Source organism: Mauremys mutica, chromosome 3 (genome assembly GCF_020497125.1).
Source record: "Mauremys mutica isolate MM-2020 ecotype Southern chromosome 3, ASM2049712v1, whole genome shotgun sequence".
Classification (NCBI taxonomy): Eukaryota; Metazoa; Chordata; order Testudines; family Geoemydidae; genus Mauremys; species Mauremys mutica.
In genome coordinates, this window is record NC_059074.1 from 130,401,635 (window position 1) to 130,422,518 (window position 20,884).

General features: G+C 44.6%; 1 long non-coding RNA gene across 1 annotated transcript in view; it reads left to right on the plus strand.

The window, feature by feature from the left end:
* Window positions 1-15,661: 15,661 nt before the first annotated feature.
* Window positions 15,662-20,884, plus strand: part of LOC123365612 — a 119,978-nt gene continuing 114,755 nt past the window's right edge. Inside the window, exon 1 of the long non-coding RNA XR_006577659.1 lies at window positions 15,662-15,781. This is a non-coding gene — a long non-coding RNA (uncharacterized LOC123365612). The remainder of the gene's footprint in view (window positions 15,782-20,884) is intronic.

Genomic DNA, 20,884 nt, shown 5'->3' on the forward strand with positions numbered 1-20,884 from the left:
TGTGACAGAAGTCTGATCAACTGGATCACGTTTTTGGAACAAATATCCTCAAAGATGTAATGTAATAGTCTTGATTCCATTCCACAACTATCTGAGCATTTATTGATTTGAATGTATGAAATGTGGTTTCGGTCCCAGGATATTTGAAAGGCAGGATGGGTGAGGATGTATCTTTTATTGGACCAACATCTGTTAGTGAGAGACAAGCTTTCAAGCCACACTGACTGCAGATGATGCTAGTTAATCTCACTGTACTTTTCTTTCTGCTTAGGAAGCAATGATTATGTTTTTCATATTCAGTTGAAGGCAAATTGTTTTGGGGTTTCAAGGCCTGCTGCTGGCAGTTCATCATCCCAGATAAAATCAAAATCTTAACGTGCAATTTTTTAAATTCCTTTAAAAATCTGGCCCTTAATCTCACTCTAGACTTTGGAATTTGCTTTCTCAAGTGAATCTATATCGACCCAGGAGCTTCTGATTTGTCTATTTTTCCATACAAATAAATCTGATTAAAGAAAAACCTAGTACAGTTTAGATCTATAGTTCTCAAACTGTGGCCCCTGAGCTACTGGTGGCCTGCAGAGCACTAGCTGGTCACATGGTGCTGGCTCTCTTCTTTGTTTTCAGCTGCTATATCTCACTAAAAGAAGCTAAAAGTCCTTAAAACTTTTCGAATCTTATTTTTCCATTTGAGTAATTGCTGTTGGTGCCACAGGGATGTTATATGATGATGAATAGGAGGGTGGAGGCTCCATGAAACAATCTCTTTATTAGGATGTGGTCCACCCTTTGACAAAGTTTGAGAAGTCTTGCCTTAAATGGATTATCATTTCACTTCTCTATGTGAAATGGTATCAGGCCTGTTCCTGTCAGACAGGAGTCAGTATAACAAAAAATGCTCTCTCAAACAGCATGTGCACCTTTGCTGGCAATCTCAGCAGGACTGAATGGACATAAAGGCTGAACTGCTCTCACCAGCAGAGTTGATCCTTCATCATGACTGAGATACAGTGTCTGGGCTTTTGCTGCTGCTTACTGTGCTGAGTTTGTTCTGGAGATACACTGAAGTTCCCGGTCTCTACATTTTTCATCATTGGTTCAATCACATAAAGATACATTAAAACTGACACTTTTCTCTAGGGTGAGGTGATCATTTATGTGACTTGAAAATGACCATACATTAAAATTAACTTAAGTAATGAAGACTTAGGGCCAAATTATATGTATATCTTCATATATTCACACCCAACTGCCTTTGACTTCAGTGGGAATTGGGCAAGTGTATCTAAAGGCAGAATTTGGTCCTAACTACCAAATATCTAAAATATCTATATGAAAAGGTATATTGCTTATGTTTACCAGAAGAGGTTTCTGTTCCTGGCCATAACCACCACTTTCCTACCATTGCTGGATCTCTGGATGGTTAATTCTGCTGTTATTTCCTTTTTTGGAGTATATTTGTAGTTTCAGTACCTTGAAAATACTTGTGTTATGTGAAGATACTTCTTCTTTATTTCTAAGGAAGCTAGTTAGATGTCATCAAGTTGAAATGGATGAGCATTGTCCAAATCCAGCCCAGGCTGGTAGTGACTGAACATTGTTACTGATGGCTAGGGCCCTACCAAATTCACGTCCATTCCAGTTAATTTCATGGCCATGAGATTTGAAAATTAGTCAATTTCACATTTTCAGATGTTTATAGCTGAAATTTCACAGTATTGTAACTGTGGGGGTCCTGACCCAAAAGAGGGTTGTGGGATAGCCACCCTCCCTTCTGCACTGCCTTCAAAGCTGGGCTCTGCAGGCAGCAGCCCCAGAGCTTCCTGCAGCTGCAGGAGGTTCCTGGAGCTGGAGGTGAGTCTGATCTCCCCCGTGCTGCTGAGAGTGCCCCAACCAGGGGCTCCTAGCTGCTAGTTCGGGCTGGGCTGAGGAGGGACAGGACTTGCTCATCCCCTGAATGGCTGGTCTTGGGGGGCAGGGAAGAGGGCTGATCAGACTTGCCTCCCCCCACCTCTGGCAAACTCCTGCGGCTGCAGGAAACTCTGGGGCTGCTGCCTAGCCCCGGAGCTTCCTGCAGCCGGGGGACGTGCCTGGAGGTGGATCTGCTCTCCCCGCAAGAGCAGCTGTGCAGTGGAAGAGCAAGTCCTGTCCCTCCTCAACCTGAATGGGACTAGCAGCTGGAGCCCCAGGCATGGTAAAAGCTCTTGGCTCAGACACTGCCACTCCTCCCTCTTCCCCTCCCCTCTCCTCTCCTCCAATAGCTAGATTTCATGGGGGAGATGTAATTTCATGGTCCATGACACATTTTTCACAGCTGTGAATTTGGTAGGGCCCTACTGATGTCCTATGTAAAATGTGTTTAATCTTAATCCATCTTCTCAGCTGTTCACATCACAAAACCCACACAGCACAGTTAACACTCATTGGCTCTTTTGTCGGTGTGCTCAGCAGAAAGGCCAAGATTTAATGCGACAAGGTGAGTGAGGTAATATCTTTTATTGGACCAACTTCTGTTGGTGAGAGGGACAAACTTTCAAGCTACACAGAGCTGTTCTTCAGGTCTGCTGAAGAGATACGAGTAAGCTCGAAAGTTCCTCTCTCTTGCCAACAGAACTTGTTCCAATAAAAGATATTACCTCACCCATCTTGTCGCGCTAATATCCTGGGATCGACACCACTGTAGCAACACTGCATACAAGATTTAATGTGGCAGATAACCCTCTTCCCCCCTTTCATATGCCGGCAGAGTAGTGTAGAGAAGCTTGCACTGCTGGTACCTATGCAGCATTGTATCTGTTCTGTGGATAACTAGAGAATTTGTTCTTTAGAGCTCCCAGTGCTGGACCTTTCACAGCAAGTAACTTTATACAATTGTTTTTTAAGTTTAAAAAAACATCAAAACGAATGGTCATGAATTGGACATGCTTTTCAGTGAAATTCTGTCAGAGACCATATAACTCAAAGCTGCAATTTATAGCTCCTATCTTTAAAACTTCTCCAGGTGGTGTGGGAGTCTTCTCATGTGGATCCATTTGGGGGACAGGGGTTCGTATTAGATCAGCAACACAGAAAATACAATGAATCCTATATTGCTGCTATATTGGCAACGTATCATAGCAATTATTCTTTTTTCTTTCAAGAGTATTTTTCAAGAATGATTTGTAGTGTATAAATCACACCAAAAAGTGTTTAAACTAAGTTGTATACCACTTTCAATTCTTAGTAGTTATGTAGATAGTATAGATTTCTTCACTCTGCTACCCTTACAAAGTCAGCTGAGCCAAGGAAGTCTTTTAGATCCATTTTGCCTAAGCTGATGCCTATCAAATTGATTAAATAAGGGTGTAGATGTTTAACTATGCTTTTTTCCACCATGTACTGCAAAGTCCCTCAAGAAGGGGCAAATTGCCCCTGCCTACCGTAAGGGAAATCACTATTTTACTCTCCACAGCAACACATTTTGCTAACACAACTACTCAACCCTCCTCCTGATTCAAAGTAGTCACGGTCTCACTTTCCACAGTCAGTGGATCTGATTCTCTTTTATGCTAAGGTCCTTTTTGCACCACTCTGGTAGTGTAAAGGGGGCTTAGTGCAAATGTCAAATCTGTTGCATGTTTAAGATTTTGTTCTGAGTAGACTTATCAAGAGCACTTTCCTTTAACCATTAGTGTAGAAGTTCAAGTTGGACAGTTGTTTAGGTGTTCCCGGAAGGGCATCTTATCCTCATCAGCTACACCTGGTGCACATAATTGGGCACTTGCATATGTGCCCATCTTGTCCTTGTGCCTGCACACAAGCTGATCAGATCCTTGCCATGGACATAGGTGCCAAGCAACCATCAGTTTAGATATCTGGCCTGCATAACCCAGGAAGTACCATCTTAAGTGTAGGAAGGTTTCTGCACACAGCCAGCATATACGTATTGGCACCATATGCCTCTTTACTCTTGATTGCACCCATGGACACTCATGTTATAAACTGAATATGTAAGCAGTAGAGAAAAGAGGGCTCATGGACAATTGCAGTTGCCAAATAGGTTGATCCCCACACAGGAGATTCCCACACCTGAGCCATTCTTTTTAGGTGACAAATCTGAGGAACAAATTGAGTTGTCAGTAGATGAGGTTTTGGAACAAATTAATAAACTAACCTATAACAAATCACCAGGACCAGATGGTATTCACCTGAGTGTTCTGAAGGAACTCAGATATGAAATTGCAGAACCACTAACTCCGGTATGTAACCTATCTTTTAAATCAGCCTCTGTAACAGATGACTGGTGGGTAGATAATGTAATGCAATTTTTTTAAAGGCTCTAGAAGGAATCCTGGCAGTTGCAGACCAGTAAGCCTAACTTCAGGCAAATTGGTTGAAATGATGGTAAAGAACAGAATGATCAGAAACATAGATAAACACGATATGTTGGGGAAGAGTCAACACAGCTTTTGTAAAGGTAAATCATGTCTCCTTAATCTATTAGAATTCTTTGAGGGAGTCAACAAGCATGTGAACAATAGTGATCCAGTGGATATTGTGTACTTGGACTTTCAGAAAGTCTTTGACAAGGTCCCTCTTAAGCAAACTAAGCAGTCATGGGATACTAGGAAAGGTCCTCTCATGGATCAGTAAATGGATACAAGATCAGAAGCAAAGGGTAGGAATAAATGGTCAGCTTTCACAATGGAGAGGTAAATAGCAGTGTCCCCCAAGGATCTGTATTGGGAAAAGTGCTGTTCAACATTTTCAGAAATGATCTGGGAAAGGGGGTGAACAGTGAGGTGGCAAAATTTGCAGATGATACAAAATTACTCATTGTGAAGAGTTACAAAGGAATTTCACTAAACTTGGTGACTGGATGACAAAATGGCAAAGAAATTCAATGTTGATATATGCAAAGTAATGCCTATTGGAAAACATAATCCCAACTATACGTGCAAAATGATGGGGTCTAAATGAGCTGTTGCAACTCAAGAAAGAGATCTTGGAGTCATTGTGGATAGTTCTCTGAAAATATCTGCTTAATGTGCAGTGGCAGTCAAAAAAGCTAACATAGTGGTTCTCAAACTTTTGTATTGGTGACCCCTTTCATACAGCAAGCCTTCGAGTGTGGGCCTCCCCCCCATAAATTAAAAACACTTATTTATATTTAACACTATTATACATGATGGCAGTGAAGCAGGGTTTGGGAGTGGAGGCTGACAGCTTGTGATCCCCCCTGTAATAACCTCATGACCCCCTGAGGGGTCATGACCCTCAGTTTGAGAACCCTTGAGGTAATAGAATGTTAGGAACCATTAGGAATGAGATAGATAATAAACAATATCATAATGCTTCTATATAATCCATGGTACGTAAGGTGGGATATGCTAGAGGTCTATAAAATCATGAATGGGGTGGAAAACGTGAATAAGGAAGTTATCCTGACTTATTTACTCCTTCATATAAAACAATAACTAAGGGTCATCCAATGAAATTAATAGGCAGCAGGTTTAAAACAAACAAAAGGAAGTATTTCGTCACACAGCACACCTGTGGAACTTGTTGCCAGGGGATATTGTGAAGCCCAAAATTATAACTGGGTTCAGAAAAGAATTAGATAAATTCATAGAGGATGGGTCCATCAATGGTCACAGATGCCGACTTCGTGGGTGCACAGGGGCTCAAGCACCCATGGAGAAAAATGGGTGCTCAGCACCCACAGGCCTGACCAGGGCTGCTGCTATGATGGCGCTGGGATTAGCTGCCAGTTAGCTCCTCAGCGGCTGGCCCTACATCCAAGCAGCACTTCAGCGGTTCGTCCACTGATCAGCTGTTGAGCGGGGCTGCCCCACCCTCTCCCCCTCACTGCCCTTAAGCCAGGAGGGGGCAGGAAGGAGCCAGCAGCTGGCAGGAGGTATTCAGGGGAGGGGGCAGAGGGGGGCAGAAAGAGCTGGAGTGGGGACAAGGCCCTGGGGCGGAGTGTGGGCGGGGCCTCAGGGTGGGGGCAGAGCCGGTGTGGGGCACCCACTGGCAAAATGAAAAGTCAGCGCCTGTGTCAATGGCTATTAGCCAACATGATCAGGATGAAACCCAATCTCTGGGTTTCCCTAAACCTATAACTGCCAGAAACATCTGGCACTGGCCATTTTCAGAGAGACGATACAAGGCTAGATGGTCTATTGGTCTGACCCAGTATGGCCATTCTTGTTTTCTTATGTCTTGCAGTAGGCAGCTTGGAAACCTTTAATCTTTCTCCTCCTTTTAATAAGACATGTATATGCCAGCAAAGAAGCCCAGACTATTCTGTGTAAGGTCATGTCAATGTCAGTCAATGGCACTAGGAAGAAGCTGAATAATAAAGGAGAAAATTCTGCTGGTCTCACTGCATAAACTATGTATATTCTCTGAGGAGTGGGTTACCAGCGTGAGAAACAGGAAAAAAAAGTATATGATGCCCTTTTATATATGTCACCTCCCATATTTGGGAAAGTTGACTTCTTGATATAGATTAATTGATGGGTCATTTCCTAAGATTTGCATTGCACTGACTGCATAGTAAATTTTAGCCCTTGGATCAGGATTAAGTTCTACAGCAGCTGAGCCATGCAATCCCTTTTAAACTCCAGAAATCAGATTTAGATCTGTATAAAGTCCTTACATATAAAGCTAATGTCAACTGCATAAGTCTTAATGGAAAATCTTATAATGTCATAAATCCAATGGGTTTCCTTCCCAAAGTGGTTGCAGGAGTTATTTCTGTGAAACCTGAGATTAATATAATACTCCTATCTATGCATTTATAATGCAGCTGTTATGGCAGAATCTGAATACCATGCACATAAGAGATTCACGTTGATTCAGCTAAGAAGGGACTATAATTTTCACCCCTGCTTCTGTGTATTCCATGCAGGCTAATTCAGATGGTTTTCTCTCAGGAGGATGTTGCTGGGGCTTTTCTGTGGCTCTGTTACTGGAGACAGGGTTGTGCAAAGGGTGTTACAAAACGCAGGCTCAGTCTTATTTCTGATGGTAGACAGCTCCACAGGCTAAGGCCTTTAACAGAACATTCATGGCACTTCCAGGTACAAGCATACGAGTAAGGGCTTCATTTGGGTCTTACATACTCCACTCTGTCTTGATAGGCTGTTTATGAAACCAACTGCTGAGTCACTTGTCAAGATTAGAATTCAGCTCCAAATTTAAAAACATCCTACAGCACAAAGCTACTCAGGGGATGTGGGGAATCTCAAAAAGTTTCTAATAACCTAGTCAGTGATGTAGACAGCTTCTCCGTACTGGACTGGAAACAAGTAAAGGAAACCAGTAAAGCACTTTGTGAGGGGGCACTTTGTAGGGGCTGCTGGAGTTCAGGATGCACTCCAAGCCGGCAGGCAAGATGAGGGGCAGAAGCACATCCATCCTTGGTTTTGCAGCAGGACTGTACACGTCTAGCCTGGGGTAGTATCGATTTTTTTTTGGCACAGCTCCGCTCAATGTTTCAGTGACTATTTTCATCACTCCAAGCATCAGTTTTTGCAAAATACAGAACATTTCAATTTATCAGTCAAATGTGCTCATATGACCCCCATTACTGTAGTCTCTGAGCACTTCACCATCTTTAATGCATTTAGAACTCTCCAGTGAGGTAGGGAAGTGCTGTTATTCCCATTTTACAGATGGGGAGCTGAGGCACAGGGAGATTAAGATATGTTATCACTTCAGAGTTAATCTGGACTTTTACACAATCCTCCTCCCACCATCTACACACAAAATCCCTTTCCCTGGATTTATATGTGCTTTGAACCTGGGCTTTCTTGTCCAGTTGGGGGTATAGGTTAGAGCTCAGATTTCGCTTTTACTCAGGCTCTAACACACCTACTTCACAGTGAGAGTGCAGGCTGAAATATGAGTTACAAGACTTAGGTTCTGATAGTCCTCCACCCCCTTCCCACAATTCCCTGGGGCCATCTACCTACTACTCCTGGCTGTCTACCTACTACGTTCCTCTACACTAAAAATCACCTACCAGTTTATATGCACCTGGTCAGAATTTATATCCCTCATTCCATATGGCCTGCTCCATTTCTACATAGCACTTGAAGGGTGCCTGACTGAATAGAGATGCCATCCCAGCATGCTGCTAGCTTACTGGAGGCTGACACCAAGGCTCTCAGGGACATCTGGTTTGTTGAATGTTTTAAAATAAAATAATTATGAAATATTTACCATTGTCTTGCTGGGCTGGGGCAGTTTCTGAGCAGGAAAATGTAGGGAGACGGAATAATGGCATACCAAGCAGGGCTGGTTCTAGGCACCAGCAAACCAAGCATGTGCTTGAGGCGGCACAATTTCAGTGGCGGCACTCCAGACACTTCCGCAGTTGCCCTCTATAAAGGGTCGACTTTGTGGCGCCTCCTGCTGGTTACTCTGGGAATTAGCTTTGTTCAGCACCAGAGCGCCCTCTGCAGGCTGGTGATCCACCTGTTCTCAGGCCCCCGTGTCCCTCCCTGGACCCAGTGCCCCTTTTCTCCAGGGTGCTGCCCCCTGGCAGTAACCCTTTTTTGCTCTGGGCTTCCCCCTTTGTCTCAGGGAACCCCCACCCTCTATCCCTACCTTGCCTCAGTATGTGGCTACTGTCAGTCATTGTCTAGCCCCACACCCTGGGGCAGACTGCAGTATCAGCCTACTCATCATTAGCAGGGTTGGGTTTGGACCTGCTGCTTTGGCCTACCCCTGGGCTGCCCTCTACAACCCCCAGTACCCGTTGGCCTTGTGCTAGGCTGTAGCCTGGGGCTTTCCTAGCTAGAGCTCCTCAGCCTTTCCCCAGCCCTGCTCCACTCAGGTATTCAGCCTCAAGCTAAGCAGCCGGGCCCATCCCTCTCTGAAGGCAGAGAGAGACTATCTGCCTTTGGCTCCCTGGCCTTTTATAGGGGCCAGCTGTGGTTCAGTTTGGGGCGTGGCCTCACCTGCAGCCACTTCCTCCATTAGCCCAGTCTTGAGAACCCCCGCTCTCAAGCCCTGCCAGGCCACTTTTAAACCCCTCAGGGCAGGAGCAGGGGGTCACCCTGCTACACCCTCCCAGAGGGTTTTTTTGTTTGGTTGTTTAGTTGTTTGTTTGGGGTTTTTTTTGTTTTTTTTTGCTTGGTGCAGCAAAAAACCTACAGCTGGCCCTGATACCAAGGAGATCAAAGGTTCAAGTTTTGGCCTTGCTGTTATGCAAAATTTTAAAGGAGAGAATTTCCTCCCCCCGCTTGGAAACAATCTTTCGTTGCCTTTGCAGGACCTTCTACCTCAGCTGGAGCAGGGCACCCACCCAAGCCTGTTTGGGCAAGGAGGACCCTGAACACTGGCCAAAAAGAAAAGGCTCAGGGACAAACTGCTGCAGGACATACATAGGGACTTTCCACAAAGGTTGGAGCAGCTCCTGGACATGCAGAGGGAGGGCAAGGAGTGGGTGGTGGTGGAGTACATCAACCATGACAGAGTGATGAGGGAGTAGAAGCTCCAGCAGCAGAGGGAACTGTTTGAGTAGCTGCTTATCATGATGGTCAGAGATGACCATGATGGCCAAACACAGGAAGTCTGTGGTAGAACAGGGAATTTAACCCATTTCTCCCTAGTCTCAGGCAGATTTAAACATCAGAAGCACTAAAGAGACACAAAATAGCCTCTTCCATTTAACATGCTCCATATTCCAGTTATTTTTGTGTATAAAATAAATCATACCGTTTATTTTACGGCAAAATATTTTAAAACGGCATTATTATCAACATCCAGCAGCATTCAAGTCAAACTGAGGCAGCACTTACATTTTTACATGATTAGATTATTGTTTTACCAAATGCTGCAAAAAATTCCTTCCTTGGCTCAACATATCACATTTCAACCTGGAAGGGTTTTGCTTTACCAAGCTATAATACCCCGGAAATCGGGCATTTTTCAAGGAAATCCCAGCACACTAAGCTATGTCATTGCTAATGCATGATTAAAATAATATTAAAGTCTGGAAAATTGAGAGGGCTGAAATGTCCTTAATAGCGTTGGATGAATAATTCATACAATGAATTTCCTCTTTTTCTTGCATCAAGATTTGAATCATAGAATCTCACCCAGACAGAAGGCAGGGGAAATGGATATAACATATAAAAAAAGTAATCAGGAGAATGACAGGCACATTGTTATAACTTCCCCCCACAATTCAGCCTACTCATCTTCCCTCACAGTAGTTCCCTACCTCAGTTCCAGTGATATTGTATCCTTCCCTTCACATATATGTGCAATTCTTTCATGCATAAATATATGAAATTAATTAATAGGTGTCTTAGCTAGTTTCTTGAAGGCATCATGGAAGAGGTAGGCCTTCAGGAGGGATTTATGGACTGGAGCCCGCTCCATTTAAGCCAATGACAAAATTTCCAATGACTATAGTGGGAGTAGGATGGAGTCCTTATGAGTGGTGTAGTGGTTTTGCAGACCAGATCAGAAAAGATACTCTGTGTGTCGGGGAGAATATGTGAAGATGGGTGTGGAAAAAGTTATCAAATGGGATTCTAAATCTTAATCTACCTCACTGTGCCTAGGTACTGTAGCTAGAGTATATATAGGTAGATTAATCTGTCACTCATCTTATCTGTATGTGAGCCAATCACTGAGATAGTGATAGGCCGAAGGTGGATCCTACTTTCTGAGTCTTGGTCCAAAACCTTAGAGGAGATTTCAGTCACAGTACCAGTGAACCCAGAAAATAGAGCCCTTCTGTTTTGAATACAGCTCTGAACCAAAGCCATATGTATGGGATGTGAAGATGGGATTTGAATCTCAGCTGTCACAAATCCATAGGACTTTGGATTCAAGTTTCTGATTTTTTCCCATTTATAATAAGAACCACAATTCTTTTATGTATAGTTTTTGTTTAATTGTACTAGACTTCTCTATAATTGCATATGCAACAGCAGGGTTTCCTAATGCTCCTGGTCCCTGGCTCCCAAGAATGAGTGGAGGTTAGACTCTCTCTGAAAAGCATTATTGTCTAAAATGTCATGATAACACATTGCAATAGATTCAGCCCCAGATTATCCCATTTTCTAGTGATGTAATCCTGGGCACAGAGCCATCTGAGGCAAAAAGTCCACTGGGGGAAGTTGCAGAGATATAATTTTTCCACTGAGGGCTCTGGAAGTAGGAGGTGGTGGTTAAAGAGGAAGTGTGGCCAGAAGATGCACTCGTAAGTGCATCCCCTGATATCATCCTCTGCCAGTAAAATTCTGCAGATGTCCAGACCACAGTTTAAAATCTTATCTCAGGTGGAATCCCTGAGGGAGAGTTGCAGTGAACATACCATTTACCCTCTCCCCTGTGAGTGAATGCCCCCAGGACAAGGTGGGCCCTGCTTGTGCAAAGAGGTTCAATGTATTTTGTCTATCCCATAGTTCCCGCAGTCTCCCCCGCCCCTTGGAATTCTGGGTTGAGATCCCAGTGCCTGATGGGGCAAAAATCATTGTCGCGGGTGGTTCTGGGTAAATGTCATCAATCATTCCTTCCTCCGGGAAAGCAACGACAGACAATCATTTCGCGCCCTTTTTCCCTGGATTGTCCTGGCAGACGCCATAGCATGGCAACCATAGAGCCTGTTTTGCCTCTTGTCACTGTCACCGTATGTTTAATAGATGCTGCTGACAGAGGCGATTCAGCAGCGCTACACAGCAGCATTCATTTGCTTTTGCATGATAGCAGAGATGGTTATCAGCCGTTCTGTACCATCTACCATACCCTTGTAAATTGGCTATGAGATGACGGTTACCAGTCCTTTTGTGCTGTATCCTCTGCTGCTGTCATAGGTGCCCCTGGCTGAGATCGGCTGGGGGCGCAAAAGACAAGCAGAGACGGTTACCAGTCATATTGCACCATCTGCTGCTATCATGGGTGCCCCTGGCTGAGGTCGGCCAGGGGCGCAAAAGACAAAAATGGGAATGACTCCCCGAGTCAATCCCTCCTTTATGGTATCTAAAAACAGAATCAGTCCTGCCTAGAATATGGGGCTAGTGTACTAGAGAACCAGTGTATCAGAGAACCAGAGAGCACAGCCGCTCCGTGTCAGATCCCGCAGAAATTATGAACTGTATGCCATTCACAGGGGGTGCCCCTGCAACAACCCCACCCGTTGCTTCCCTGCTCCCCCAGCCTTCCTGGGCTACCGTGGCAGTGTCCCCCCATTTGTGTGATGAAGTAATAAAGAATGCAGGAATAAGAAACAGTGACTTGTTAGTGAGATAAAATGAGGGGAAGGCAGCCTCCAGCTGCTATGATAGTCCAGACAGGACATTAAGCAGTGTGGGGGAGAGGAGCCCAGCATCCCGCTGCTATGATAGTCCAGGCAGAACAGAATCTTTTCTTTACACATGAAGGGCGGGGGCTGATGGAGCTCAGCCCCCTATTGCTACGATGAAGATGGTTACCAGCCATTCTGTACCATCTACTGGGAATGACCAGGAGTTTTTTACCCAGGCGCCCCCGGCCGACCTCACCTGAGGCCAGCCAGGAGCACTCACGGGCTGATGATGAGAATGGGTACCAGTCCTATTGTGCAGCACCATCTGCCACAAGGCTGATGATGAGGACGGTTACCAGTCATATTGCACCATCTACCACCAGTGAGGGGGAAAGAGGATACTGCAATTGAGTGCCGCAGCATCGTGTGTACCAGCAGCATTCAGTAGACATAGGGTGACATTTAGAAGAGTCAAGAGACAATTTTTTTCCCTTTTACTTCTGGGGGTGGGTGGGGGGTGTAAATTGACGAGCTATGCCCTGAACCACCGCGGACAATGTGTTTGACCCTACAGGCATTTGGAGCTCAGCCAAGAATGCAAATGCTTTTTGGAGACTGCAGGAACTGTGGGATAGCTTGAGTCCTCAGCCCCCCCTCCCTCCATGAGCATCCATTTGATTCTTTGGCTTTCCGTTATGCTTGTCACGCAGCAATGCGCTGAGTCCCTGCTATGGCGTCTGTCTGGAGATTTTTTAAAAATGCTTTGGAATTTCGTCTTCTGTAACGGAGCTCTGATAGAACAGATTTGCCTGCCCATACAGCGATCACATCCGTACGGTCCATGCTGGAGCTCTTTTTGGATTTTGATTTCGGACTGCATCGCCACCCGTGCTGATCGGAGCTCCACGCTGGGCAAACAGGAAATGATATTCAAAAGTTCGCGGGGCTTTTCCTGTCTACCTGGCCACTGCATCCTAGTTCAGATTGCTGTCCAGAGCGGTCAGTGGTGCACTGTGGGATACCACCCGGAGGCCAATACCATCGATTTGCGGCCACACTAACCCTAAACCGATATGGTAATACCAATATTAGCACTACTCCTCTCATTAGGGAGGAGTACAGAAACCGGTTTAAAGAGCCCTTTATATCGATATAAAGGGCCTCTTAGTGTGGACGGGGGTGGTGTTAAATCAGTTTAACGCGCCTAAAACCGGTTTAAACGCGTAGTGTAGACCAGGCCTCAGTCACACCAGTCTATATCAGTAAGCATAATTCCATTGGCTCCCATGGAGTTACTCTGAACTCAGATCCATTAGCTGAGAGCAGGATTTGACCCATTTTCCTAACTGAGGAAGTTTTCCAAGGGAATCCTAGCTCTCCTTTCTGGTGTTTGCTCATCCATTCTGATGTTTACTACTGCCTCACACCAAAAAGACCAACTAGCTTTTCCAGTTGGGTAAACTCTGGGGCACAGAGCTGGGCCCACATAGTTGGATGAAACCCAGCAAAAGCATGTGACCAGGTTGCAGGATTCGATGTTTACTTTTCGACATCCCCTGGCTCCAACATTTTCCTTTTTTAAATTTTGTTGTATGAATATTTAAACTTGTTCCCGACAAGATATTACTTTTGGTTGGCAGCTATTTTCCCACAACATGGCAACATTTTGCTGAAGGGCCTCCTGAAACTTGTTCTTTACCTCTTTAAAAATCAAAAGAAGGCATATGCACATCAGTGCTGATAGGGGCAAGTATCCTTAAAACACAAAACAGGGCTAGTTATTATGAAGTAATGTCTGCACCCTGACACACTATTGTGTAATTTAGGGTTAGGACAAATATACCATTGACCTTTACTCTGACATCAGTTTATTTATCCATATTGGGTAAACAGAGTGCAAGTCACTGGCTAAATCTCAACCTTGGCAGACAGCAGCCTTTGTTAGTGTTGTAAGTCGTTCGTTGCTTTAGTTTATGAGGAGGAAGGGAGATTATGTTATCTTGTTATTATGGCTTTCAGGGATGCCCAGTTAGAAGGTCTATTTTCTCCTCCCAGGGCACATGCAGCTCCTGTACTCTGGGCCATATTTTTCCCTTGGATCTGCACAAGTTCTGGAGCATGTTGCACATCTGACAGGAGTGACAGCAGCTGGCTCTGTGCTTAAAGCATGAACCACCAGATCCTTATCTGAACTTGTATGAACTGGAAAAAAAAAGCTGAAGTTTGGTCTAGGATAGATGAAGGTTCAAACAAGTTCCAACACAGGTATCTACAGGAGATTCAGAACATCTTTGATGATGCTCCTAGTAGAAGCAGAGATAGACTCTTAGAACAGGGTCTCCCCCATAATACCCTTGTTAACATCTGAAATATCTGGTCACAAGGCCTTTATTTTTTAGCTATACTGAACATAAAGTAAACTGGTACTTATAATAAAATGAAAGCAACAATGACTTTTAATAATACAGCTTCTTGATTTCATTAGCTGGTGTTAGGAGGGTGTTTCCTTTTTATTTTCTTGGCTCAGCTCATCTAAATTATTTTTAACTCTGAAGGGCTAGATTCCAATCCCAACAGGGGAGATTTGCAGTTACAAGCCATGCCACTGAGGTTGGGATCTGGTCCAGATTTGTGATCTACTTCTTCTTATGTGCAGGATAAGGGAACAGTGTCTAGATTATGGGAAGGAACCGGTCTCTTGACAGCCCTCTTATTTGCCGGAAAGATGGGCCTCAGTAAAAACCCCGAACTCAAACACCACTGAACTTCAAGGAAGTCTGGATCTGAATTCAAACTTTGTAGATATCTTTTCCTGGGTAATGGAGCAAACAGTATTTCTGGATCCGAACACCCCTGATTTTGGGGCAAGTTTAGGTCCAGATCAGACCCATCTCTAATTTTGACCTGTAAGTCTGTCCCCCAGACATTCTTTTTTCATTGTTGGCCTTCTATTTAGCTCTAGAGGCATTTCTCCAATCAACCTTTGTTGTGCATTTTTAATTGGGCATCTTTTCATTTACTTTAATTGGAGTTGAACTGGGCCCTTAGAAAACATGTTTCCCATTTGCTTCCTTGTGCCTTCAATCTCGTGTTTGGTGAAATTAAAAAGAGAATTGGTTCTGTTTTACTGAAAATCCTAGATTTGTTTGGAAAACTGGAATCTTCGCTTTGTTTTCTTCCTCCAGTGCTGAAATGTTCAGTAACGTATGCAAAGCTTCCCATAGCAATGCTAACATTTAATCTTGAAACCTTGCCAGACCTGTGGTTGATATGCAGCCACAGGCTAGAAAATCCTTTCCTGGAGCAAGTCCAAGCGCTTTGATCTTTAAGCAGAAGAATTAGCAAATATTGAGTAATAAGTAAAGGAAAAAATATTTTCCAGCCTGGTGTGGAGATATTGTCAGAAATGAACTGTGACACATGGAGTTGCAGATGACACATGAAATAGTCAATAGACAGGGAGGCTGAATTATTCATGGAGAAGGAAATTGGCTGCTCACCTTTGGGAATGGAATCTAAATGAAACCTAAGGTATTAAAAAGAAATAAGTGGGGTGGTTTCAGCCTTCTCCTAAGGGGGCAATAATGTTAACATCATGTCTTGATCTCATTTGGAAATGCCCTTTCACTCTCCCTGATAGTATATTGCTGCTGTGCCACTACTGCCAGTTTGCCACTGTGCAGTAGTTATTTGCAGCTTCTGGGAGCCTAAAGGTGTGCAGAATTGCCAGGGGGAAGGTCCATGGGATGTTCCTCTTTGATATTCTACGGTGAGGACAAATGGCTACTAGGTGGCTGGCAGCCATAGATTTTCAGTGTCAGTGTGCTCTGCAGAGCTTTATTTCATTGTCTTGAGTTTTTAAATGCAATTCTGAACAGACACCCTTGGCTCCGAGTGTGTGTTTTGAGCTTGTGAGGATTCCAGGACTCATCTAGAGTTGGAGACTGAATTGCAGGACTTCCTTCACCTTCAGAGGCTGAGTTGTTCTAAAATAATCTGAGATTTTCTCTCTTCTCCCTTTTCTGTGGCTCCTATCTTTCCTTCTTCATCCCAACCCAAGCAGATACTTTATCCCCTCCACAGATCCCTTGAACTGATCTCTAACACTGCTTCCTTCCCCCCTCCCTCCAGGTCAGTTTCTGACTGATTCTCTCCATCCACGAACTTGAACGCTCCCTGATTGCAAATGGATATTTGGGCATCTAGCTATTGGCTTACATGTGCTTTATCCTATTTGCTCATGCAACTGCAGTAACTACATGTGGCTATGCATTTTCATAAACATTTTTATTCACAGGCCTCCACACTCCCAACCAGATCCCGGTCTCTGTTCTGCTCCCTTTGTGGAACTCCAGTGGCAAAAAGAAGCTGAAACTGGCCTCCTCACCCCAGCTGTTTATTTCTCTGGCATGGGGGGATCCCCAGTGGCTGTAGAGTTGACATAACCAGCTCTGGCATGTTGGGATGGGAAGGGGTGTGTCGGGCACATATTATGCCCGCTCTGTGCCACCTGGGGATTCCCCATGTAACTGGTTAATCCAACTTTAGGGATACTTTATGCCTCCAGAGTGGCAGAAAACAGCCTCAGGGGGGTCAGGATCTGTGGTGTTCTTGTGCAGCAAAGCTAAGCACTGGGGTTTCATAAAAGGTTTTCCACTTAGTTTAAGGGATGAAGCACACACAGAGACAAAAATGTGGAGACTTAGTTTACTGCACCATGCAGAGGGTGTAATTAGAGAAAACCTCATGTTGCAAGATTTTCCAGCCTTTTAAACTTTAACATGAATATTCGTGCTTTTAAAAAGAAGCAAACTTAAGAAAACATTAATAGATGTAGTCATGCACAGTGTGCACGGCTTATCTTGCTTAGGACAACTGATTGCAGTGCAACCTCATTTATCCAAAGAGACCGAGACGTGTCAGCAACATCAACAGCATTCAGATAAAAAGGGCTTAGGACAATCAGGGGAGTTAATGGGTAAGTGCTTCATTCAAGGGGACCAAACATGATTCAGATATAAAAATGGTTGAGTTAAAGATGGGTTGGATTATGGATAAACAGGGTGTTATACAAGTTTCTTAGAGCAAAACTCCAAAAATATTATTTAAAAAAGGATATACTCATTTTTTAAAAACATCTGATTATAATAAAAATAGTTAATACATATGCAGGAAGTTGCTTCTCTGACAGGAATTGATTTTGGCTGAGTCTTAAATGAGGCAGCATGTCCTAGTGGATAGGTCACAGGACAGGGCATTAGGAGACCTGTGTTCTCTTCCTGATTATGTCACTGACCTGCGGTGTGATCTTGGAAATATATATGTGCCTCAGTTTCCCTGTCTGTAAAATGGGATCAATGATACTTCCTTTCTTAAAGCACTTTGAAATCTATGATTGAAAACAGTATAGAACAGTAAATATTAACATTGGCAAAATTATTAGCTGGAAGAAGACTTCAGACTAGGTGGGACACTCACACTGCACCCTCTGAAAAGATGTTGCATGGGCTGCACAACCTGGGAGCTGCCAGAAGCACATTATTTCCAGGAGTGACCAGGGAGTGCAGCAAATGCACGGTCCTTTCAGTGTGTGCTTCCCACCTAGCCCAGTAGGTAGGGCCCTAACAAATTCATGGCCATGAAAAACGCGTGATGGGCTGAAATCTGGTCTCCCACTGTGAAATCTGGTCTTTTGTGTGCTTTTACCCTATACTAATTTCATGGGGGACACCAGAGTTTCTCAAATTGGGGGTCCTGACCCAAAAGGGAGTTGCAGGGGGTCACAAGGTTATTTTAGGGGGGTTGTGATATTGCCAATCTTACTTCTGTGCTGCCTTCAGAGCTGGTCAGCTGTGGAGCAGTGGCTGTTGGCCAGTCGTCCAGCTCTGAAGGCAGCACCCCGCCAGCAGCAGCGCAGAACTAAGGGTAGCAATACCATACCATGCCATCCTTCTGTGCTGCTGCTGGCAGTGGCTCTGCCTTCAAAGCTGGGCTCCCGGCCAGCAGCCGCCGCTCTCCAGCTGTGCAGCTTTGAAGGCAGCACCGCCAGCAGCAGTGCAGAAGTATGGTTAGCAGTACCGCAACCCCCTCCTACAGTAACCATGCGACTCCCCACAACTCCATTTGGGGTCAGGACCCCTACAGTTACAACACCATGAAATTTCAGATTTAAATAGCTGAAGTCATGAAATTAACAATTTTTAAAATCCTATGACCATGAAATTGACCAAAATGGACCGTGAATTTGGTAGGACCCTACCAATAGGGCAGTAATCCAATTCTGCCTCCAATTCCAGATGGCACCTTAATGGCTCTCTCAAGCCTGTGGAGCATTCATGCACTGCGTTTGTGCAAGACAAAGGCTGGTACCTGTGCCCCCGCAATGTCGTTTTTTGCACCTGCTGTGGTGCACTCTTGAGTCTCTGCTCCCTCTTCCATGTTCCACAAGTGTATGCAGGGTTTGTCCCACACTCCCAGATTTTTGCACAACATGCTGAGGAAATGACATATATTTCTCCTTAGTATTACAACAATCACCTGCCCACTGCCTCTCAAGTAGCCTCTCTTTCTGGCCAGAACTGATGTGAGCATTCCTATAAAATACACCATAATCTATACTGAGCAAACATGTTTTGTTCCAGCTTCAAGCACGAAAATCTACTTCAACATAGGAGTGAATCCCTCCTTTGCTGACCTACTTCTCATTACTGATGTTATAATTGCCAACCCCAGCAATGTGGATGTCTTAGAACTCCAGGGCGTGGGAATGTGTTTTATGAGCCAACTCACGCCTTCTGCAGGAGAAAACTGTGCAAGGGCCAGAAAATGCCATGTGTTTCAGCTTGTGGAGTTTCTACAAAGCATCCTGCCATGGAGCGGGGGCAGAGCCCATAGTGATGGGTGTGTGTTGCAGGGCGGGGGGAGGCATGACCCTCCCAAATAATGGAAGTCTACGGATCTACAGCAAAATCCTGCAGCTCTAGATATGTATGCAGAAGGCCAAGAAATTAATAGTGTATCCTAGTGCATCTGCACTTCTCCCCAGGGTTCCTGTCTCCCACAGCAGCTCTCCTGGGAAACTTGCTCCCGCTCCGTACCTGGGCCAACACTTGCCTTTCAAAGCAGGCTTAATTTTGTGGAATGGGATTTTGCATAAGAGAATTCTGATAGGGAAATCCAGATGAGTCTGGAGGGGGCTGATGCCCTGGAGAACAGCCCTCCCATTGACCAACTGTCTCAGGGCCTCTGGAGAGCCTCAGTTGTCCAGAGTTTGACCTAAAGGTTTCTGTAGAGTTGGAGGGAAGGGGGAGGATTCTCCATTGGCTTGTTCCTTCTCCCACTGATACAATGTAAGACTTTGTAGACTGTTTTCCTCACCACCATACTTGTAAAGGGAGTGCATGAGGTGGCCTTCAGTTTGTAAAGTGCTGTGGGCATTCACAATGCGCTGCAAGAGATTTCTAACAATAAACAACAACGAGATGAGATAAGGATGATGTCAGGGGCAGGACTGTGGCGGCCATGGCATGTGGTATAAGGTAAATACAAAAATCCCCAAACAGAACCTAAATAAAATAGAAAAATACAAAACACACAAAACCAAAACAACCCCCTCCCCCCCTGAAATCTGTGAATCGGAGTTGATTGAGCTTCTTCTTTAAATTGTCACTAGGTGGCAATATTTCAGAAATTAACTGCACTGCTATGAGATAGCAATGGTATTGCACAGTCATATTCCTAAGGGGTAAAAGTCATGAGTGATACTATTCCATAAACTGTCAGCAGCTTCAGAGATGTAAGATAGACAGTACAAAGGACCATGAACCACTTTTGCAAGATCAGTTCTTCAAGTAAAGACATGTAAAATCTGCAGGCTCCTGTCTGTCCTTGTGGGTTGCTTAAGAGACCTCTTTACAGGAACTGTCTTTAAGCTTTGCAGGAATTGATTTTGTATTGCTTTTTGAAATGGAATTGTCCTGTCTGGAAGTAATTTAGGTCTTGTTTGCACAGAAAAGGGTTTTTTTAGTATAATCCAATGTATGAATTTAAACAACTATAGTTATTCCACTATGGGTATGGCTACACTGGCGAGTTGCAGCGCTGGAAAGCCTCCACCAGCGCTGCAATTAGTAAGTGGCCATACCTGCAGGGCACTTCCAGCGCTGCAACTCCCTGGCTGCAGCGCTGGCCGTACACCTCACTCAGCATGGGGAATAAGGATTCCAGCGCTGGTGCTGCAGTGCTGGTCATCAAGTGTGGCCACACACCAGCTCTGTGATTGGCCTCCAGGGTATAAGGATGTATCCCAGAATGCTTTTATAAATTACTCTCTTTGTTTTGTTATGCAGCCTCTCTTTGTTTTGTTGTGAACTCCGAGCTCCGTAGATCCCGGAGCTGTTTATCTACAAACACAGCTCCTGTTTGCTGTGATCAATCTGTGAACAATCAAATGAGATAATGAGGCAGGCAGGGAGTGAGTGTTTGCTTGACAGAAACAGCGGGGGCAGAGGGGAGAAAGGGAGTCGTGTTGGCTGCAGGCTGTTTGCAGTTAAGAGTTAAGGGTAAGGGATCGGGAACATGTTTTGATTTTTCAAGTCAGGAAGCTAACACACAGTGTTGGCTCCAAAAATCCAC